The sequence below is a fragment of the Elaeis guineensis genome, chromosome 10 (genome assembly GCF_000442705.2).
Source record: "Elaeis guineensis isolate ETL-2024a chromosome 10, EG11, whole genome shotgun sequence".
Classification (NCBI taxonomy): Eukaryota; Viridiplantae; Streptophyta; class Magnoliopsida; order Arecales; family Arecaceae; genus Elaeis; species Elaeis guineensis.
Window position 1 is genome coordinate 20,017,186 of NC_026002.2, and position 7,487 is coordinate 20,024,672.

A 7,487-nucleotide genomic window follows, 5' to 3' on the forward strand; every position below is an offset into this window, starting at 1 on the left:
TCACTGTTCTCCATCTCCCAACTAACTTAAGTGTTGGAGGGTCCCCGTTGGAGAACACTTAGGCTAGGGATATTTCTACAGATCTCAATCCAACCTCTAGAGTTCGCTGCTTCAGCACCTCTTCTTCGATCGGGCTCTCCTCCTCGTCCTTAGCTGAGGAGTGTCTGGCCGAGGAGTCTTCCACTGAAGAGTCTCCATCCAGATTAGATCGACCTCTCAGGCTTGAATTTTGGTAGCAACAAATTGATGCTAAAGAAAAAACCCCCAAACTCTAGTTGGAGGTTATTTCGAGAGAGTGTGCTTCATCAAGAGACCAGAAAGAGGAGCATCAAGTGCATATCACCACTCCAATGGTGCACAGACAAACAACATCCATCAGGAGGCTATCGCATTTGAACCAGCCCAAGTACCCCCACACTTGAACCAGCCCAAGTACCCCCACCTCCTCAATTGGCACCGATAGTCTCCAATAAACAATTCAATAATCTCGTCCGGTAGGTGAAAGCTCAGCTCACAGTTGTACAGATATGCAACAAACTGCTGCATCATAGCCCATTTTGAAAGCCCTACATCGAGATCAGGCTAAAGCGGCAGCACAATACTCACCTTCTCATAATCCAAGGCTGGGGCATAGCTACCTTAGCTGACCTACAAGCCCCGACTGAGGACAACATAGGTGCTCTCCGACTCTACAGTTTGGGAGAGATTTCATCCCAGGCAACCTCACTCCTCGACACCAAGAACCCTACTAAGGTGGAAAAAAGATTTCAAGAGATGCAGCACCAGATCGAAGTGCTGCATGGCCAAACTCAGCAGTTTGAGGTTGAGCTCGGTTTTAACACCAAACCCCCATTCATCAGGAAAATCGTGGATGAACCATTTGTAGCAAAAATTTAGTGCAGGGGCAAAATGGTAATTTTAAAATTTTTTCAAAATTACTATTTTACAGCGAAATTATTAATTAATCTCATTAATTAATACTAATTAATCCTACACTAGGATCTAAATATGATACAACAGCATGCATTTAAATTTGAAATTCAAATTTGAATCAGTAAACCTTTTACAGTACTGTGTTCAGAACACATCACCTTTTGCGGGTAGTCGATCACCGCAATCTGATCACCGTCGGGAGCTCTGATCGTCACGTTGCAGCCACACAAATATCTGACCTCTGCGGATCGTCCACACGAAGCTCCCGTCTGATCAGCTCCTCATGAATGCTAGTTCGTGATTTCACCTTTTTGATGGCAGATGTTGATCGAACTCCTTCGATCAATGTGTGCCGACTCTTCGGATGCTTCGGATCATTTGCACGGTTGCTTGAGAGGCTGATGGATCTCTCCCTGAAATTTGGTGGACTCACGACACTCGTGGCACACCAATCTCACTTCCCAAACCCTAGGTAGAAACCCTAGGGTACACACTAGAAATCCTGCGCTCAATTTTCTTTCTTTTCTTTCTTTTTCTCTCGGAAGGTTTTGGATCTTCACCTTGCGCACAAACTTTCCTCACGCCCCAAAGTTTCTCTCCTAAAATTTCTACATACGTCTCACCTTTCTCCTCTTTTTAAAACAACGTCGAACGTGTCTTATCCGTGTGAGAGGATAAAGATAAGTGGTTGCACATTTGAATTCAAATCAAATTTGAATTCAAATGCAAAACCAACTCATCCCTATCCACTTGTGCGTGAGAAGAGAAGGGGTGTGAGTTGATTTGTGCGTGGAGAGTTTACACGAGAAACATTTTCTCGTGTAAAATATGAGGCGCACAAGATAAGACCATGGCGCATGGATTAGTTGGTTGCTCATTCAAATTCAAACTTTCTTTTGAATTTGAATGGCCAACCAACTTATTTTTATCCAGATATTTGGCGCACAAGGGTGGGCATGGGATGGCTTCTGCGTGGAGAAAATTCACGAGAAGTTGCTTCTCGTGAATTTAAATATGCACAGAAGAAGTGAGGTGGCGCAGGGAGAAAAGTCAAGGTTGTTTGAACCTAATTGAGCCAACCTAATCTAAATAGGTTAAGCACAATTAGAATAAATTAAATCCAACTTAATTAGGCTTAATTAGACTCAATAAAATCCTAATCAAATCAAAAATTAACTAAACCTAACCTCTGATCAAATCAGGGACTAAACCACCTTAGCGATTAGGTCAACATTTAACCTAATCGGGTCAATCCAAACTGAATCCAATTCAATTGGACTTGATCCAAAAATAATTACTCAATCAAATTGAGTTAATTAGCGATCAAATTACTAATTAAACCTCTCATAAATATTGAGTCCAAATCTGATGGGCAATCAGGCATCAGAGACCATCGATATGAAACTCTGATCAAAGAGTTCAAATTTCAAATTCAAAATTTAAAATTCAAAATTTTGACCCCGGTATCCAAAATGTGTGGAACTCATGATCAGAGAATCCTAATTCTCAATCATAGAGTCCCAGACACATAAGACTCATAATCAGCCATCTGATCAGAAAGGAACCACTAATGTGTGTGACCCCGCAGGTTCGAATCTAAGCCGGTAGCACAGGAACCAATTCCTGTACTAATCGAAGTGACCATCTAGCAATGGTACCCGATGACCGGATAGGTCGAATAATCACAATCACAACATTCAGAACCTACGTGAATATGGTTACCGTATAATTCATCCCTTTTGACCCCTGTGTTTAGGACGACTCAGGGTTAAACTGTCAACCCTGATGATATCATCCGAATCGTACTCAACTCAATTAGTCCTGTGACTCCTCACTAGGACTACCCTGGCCAAGATTTTACTAAATTAAAACACGACTGTACACAGCTCCTAAACTGGAGTGGTCAATCCTATCTTGACACACGCACCGACAAGTCAAGTACTTGACTACACCCAGCAGCCTTCCGTCATTGAATTAGAAATTCAGGTAGTCCAGTGCCTAAGTGCAGTGAGTTGCTTGCAAGTCACCGTGGCGGTCTCAGGTCGGAGGGACATTTATACCCATATCCCATCGGAGCAAATCTTGACAGCAGAAATAGCTCCGGAGTTGGTCACGTTCAGTGCAGATGTACCATTACATCTCACCTGTATGCCATAGGAGTATCTCCACACTCTTTGGTTATGAGGACAACCAACTCATATGGCACACAACGACCTATGCTCAATAAACGTTGTCGTCCTTGGTAACAACGTATCATTTGGTCGCGAACATGTTTAAGGACTAAGCGACAAATCCTCCTTTGTCGAGTCTAAATAGTCCTAAGGACTTCACCACAACACAGGAGTTCATTAGAAGATGAAACATTTATGATGAAAAAATATCAAAATAATTTTTATTTATTTATAATTCATGTACTAATACAAAAGGAGCACAACCGTCAACAGGCTGACGATTGGCTTTGGGACACTATTCCCAATAATCTCCCACTTGACCTAAAGTCTATCGGTGCAGTATCTAATACCCATCTTCGACTTGTAGTCGTTGAACTCCTTCACCGCAATGGCTTTAGTGAATGGGTCGGCCAGGTTCTTCTTCCCGTCGATCTTCTGAAGGTCGACATCACCTCGATCCACGATCTCTCGGATGAGATGGTAGCGGCGCAGAATATGCTTCGTCCGCTGGTGTGCCTTTGGTTCCTTCGCCTGAGCAATGGCTCCAGAGCTGTCGCAGTAGAGCAGAACTGGACCAACAAGGGAGGGTGCTACTCCGAGCTCGGTGATGAATTTCCTCAGCCACACCACTTCTTTGGCAGCATCTGATGCAGCAATATACTCCGCCTCGCATACTGAATCAGCCACATTGTGCTGCTTGGAACTCTTCCAGCAGATAGCCCCGTCATTAAAGGTAAAAATAAATCCTGACACACTCTTGCTATCATCGCGATCAGACTGAAAATTAGAGTCTGTAAACCCTATAAGTCTCAAGTTCGATTCACCATATATAAGCCACTGGTCCTTAGTATTTCTTAAATACTTCAAGATGGTTTTAACAACCTTCCAGTGATTCTCTCCTGGATCAGATTGGTATCTACTCACTACCCCTAGTGAGTATGCCACATTTGGTCGTGTACATGTCATGGCGTACATGATAGATCCCACTGTCGAAGCATATGGAATCCTACCCATACGCTCTCTCTCTTGAGGTGTTGTCGGACAATCCCTCTTCGAGAGAGAATTTTCATGGCCTATCGGTAGATAGCCTTTCTTGAAATTTTCCATACTAAACCTTTTCAGCATAGTATCAATGTACGTGGATTGGGATAAGCCAAGCAACTTTTTGGATCTATCTCTATAGATCCTCATCCCTAGGATGTAGGATGCTTCTCCTAGATCCTTCATGGAGAACTGTGATGATAGCCAAATCTTTATTTCCTGTAATGCAGGGATATTATTCTCGATTAAGAGAATGTCATCCACATACAATACAAGAAATACTACTACTGGACCATTAGCCCACTTATAAATGCAGGGCTCTTCTCCGTTCTTAACGAAGCCATACGTTTTGATCGTCCTATCAAAACGTATGTTCCAACTCCGAGATGCCTGCTTAAGTCCATAAATGGACCTCTGTAGCTTGCACACCTTAGATTCATCTGTGGATGTGAACCCTTCAGGTTGTATTATATACACCTCTTCGTCCAGCTCTCTGTTTAGGAAAGCTGTCTTCACATTCATCTGCCAGATTTCATAGTCCAGATGGGCAGCTATCGCAAGCATAATCCGAATGGATTTGAGCATTGCCACAGGAGAAAACGTCTCGTCATAGTCTATACCATAACGTTGACGATATCCCTTGGCAACCAGACGGGCTTTATAGGTCTCCACCTTTCCGTCTGCACCCCTCTTCCTTTTGAAGATCCACTTACACCCTATGGGTTTTACTCCTTCGGATGGGTCAACCAATGTCCACACATCGTTGACCTTCATGGACTCCATTTCGGATTTTATGGCCTCTAGCCATTTCTCAGAGTCAGGTCTCACCCTCACATTCTTCGGGAGGTTCAACTCCTGATGTTTCTCAACACCGACGGTTGGACGACTACGAATGCAGATTCAAAGAAATCGACCGTCGGCTCGCTCAACTCCAGGTGGATGGCCAGAAGTCTTCAAACGGCGTCGACTTTCGGACCACCCAACCTCTCTCCCGACTCATCCTCGATGAGCCGATCCCTAGTCGGTTCAAGGTGCCACACGTGGAGCCTTACGACGGCTCCACCGACCCAATTGACCATTTGGAGAGCTACAAGGCTTTCATGACAATCCAAGGGGCAACCGATGCCCTCCTTTGCATCGGCTTTCCCGTCACACTCCGCAGAGCTGCTAGGGCCTGGTACTCCGACCTCCGCTCAGGAAGCATCCGCTCCTTCGATCAGCTCGAACATATTTTCATGGCCCATTTCAGCACTAGCCGGAAGCCCCCACGAACCTCGGACAACCTTTTTTCTCTCAAGCAGAGAGAAAATGAGACACTCCGACACTTTGTGGCCTGATTCAACGCGGCCACACTTGAGGTCTGGGACCTCAACGAAGACATGGCTATCTCGGTGGGGACTAAGGGGTCTCGGTTCACCTATTCCTTGGACAAGACCCTCCCCTGGACGTATGCCGAATTGCTGGAGCGCGCGTACAAATACATGCGCGCAGACGAAGGAGCTTTCGACCGGTGCCTGATCGAGGGCACGGGTCAGAAGGAGAAGCGGAAGAAAAATCGAGCTCCTGTTGAACCCAACGAGCCCCATCGATAAACGGGTCTCGTCCCGACAACGAAGTCTGAGACCGATGCATCGCAGGTATGACTCCTACACTCCTCTCCCCGCTCCTCGTGTGCAGATCCTGATAGAGATCAAAGGAACGAAGAATCTATGACGGCCTCGGCCTCTGAAGGCAAAAAGGCCTTGACCAACACGACTAGATCGTCGATCGCCAAATCAACGGCTCGATCACCGATCGTCGAACCAACGGCCTCGGCCTCTGAAGGCAAAAGGCCCCGACCAACACGGCTTGATCGTTGATCGCCGAATCAACGACTCAATCACCGATCGTCGAACCGATGGCCTCGGCCTCTGAAGGCAAAAGGGCCTCGACCAACATGACTCGATCGTCGATTGCCGAATCAATGGCTCGATCATCGATCGCCGAACCGATGGTCTCGGCCTCTGAAGGCAAAAGGGCCTCGACCAACATGGCTCGATCGTCGATCGCCGAATCAACGGCTCGATCACCGATCGCCAAACCGATGGCCTCAGCCTCTGAAGGCAAAAGGGCCTCAACCAACACAGCCCGATCGCCGATCGCCGAACCAATGGCTCGATCGCCGACCAACATGGCTCGATCGTCGATCACCGAATCAATGACTTGATCACCGATCGCCGAACCGACGGCCTCGGCCTCTGAAGGCAAAAGGCTCCGACCAACATGGCTCGATCACCGATCGCCGAATCAACGGCTCGATCACCGATCGTCGAACCGACGGCCTCTGCCTCTGAAGGCAAAAGGCCCCGACCAACATGGCTCGATTGCCGATCGTCGAATCTACGACTCCGTCGTCGGCCTGATCACCGAATCGCCGAACCAACGGCTCAATCTACGTCTCGATCGTCGAGGACACATCGAATTCTACGATGGAGATCGAAGGGGCGGAATATCTACGACGGCCCCTACCTCTGAAGGCAAAGGGCTTCGACTAATGCGGCTGGCTAACTTGCCGACTTAGCTTCGACTAAGAAGGGCAAAACGCCAAGACGACCATAGTCACATCCGCGACATACCGATCTGGTCACGACCGATCGAAGGATATTCGACTTGCCACCGTTTATCATACATTCCGACGCATACGTCCGATCAAAGGTCGGACAATGGATATTCGACTTGCCATCGTTATCCTATCCGAATACGTCGGACGCTACTCGACTATCAGATTCTGCGGAATGATCGTGTCGACGAGCAATGTTCGAAGGTTGGCCGACCTCCGACCCGACGTGCATGCTCGACCTACAGTCGGGACGACCGATATTGGATCGTTCGTTGATGTGATCGCTAGAGTCGGGGCAAGACGAGAGGAAAAACCACTCCTTTCGTTCGAAGCCATCGCCCACGTGTTCACGCGAGCCAACACGACATCGGACTCAGGAGTGGGGGGGGCAATTATTGGGATATACCGACCGATGACCCCGACGGACGATCCCGACAGACGACCCCGACGAACGACCCCGACAGACGACCCCGACGGACGACCTCGATGGACGACCCCGATCGACGGATGACTCCGACGGACGACCCCGACGGACGACTCCGACGGACGACCCCGACCGACGACCCCGACAGACGACCGACGGATGACTCCGACGGACGACTCCGACCGACCCCGATGGATGACTCCGATGGACGACCCCGACAGACGGCTGCCGACAATATCCGGTCGAAGGTGTGTCGGTCGAACCGACCCATGCTATTTCCGACCGACCGAGCGGCCGAACCCATATTACCGACTCACTG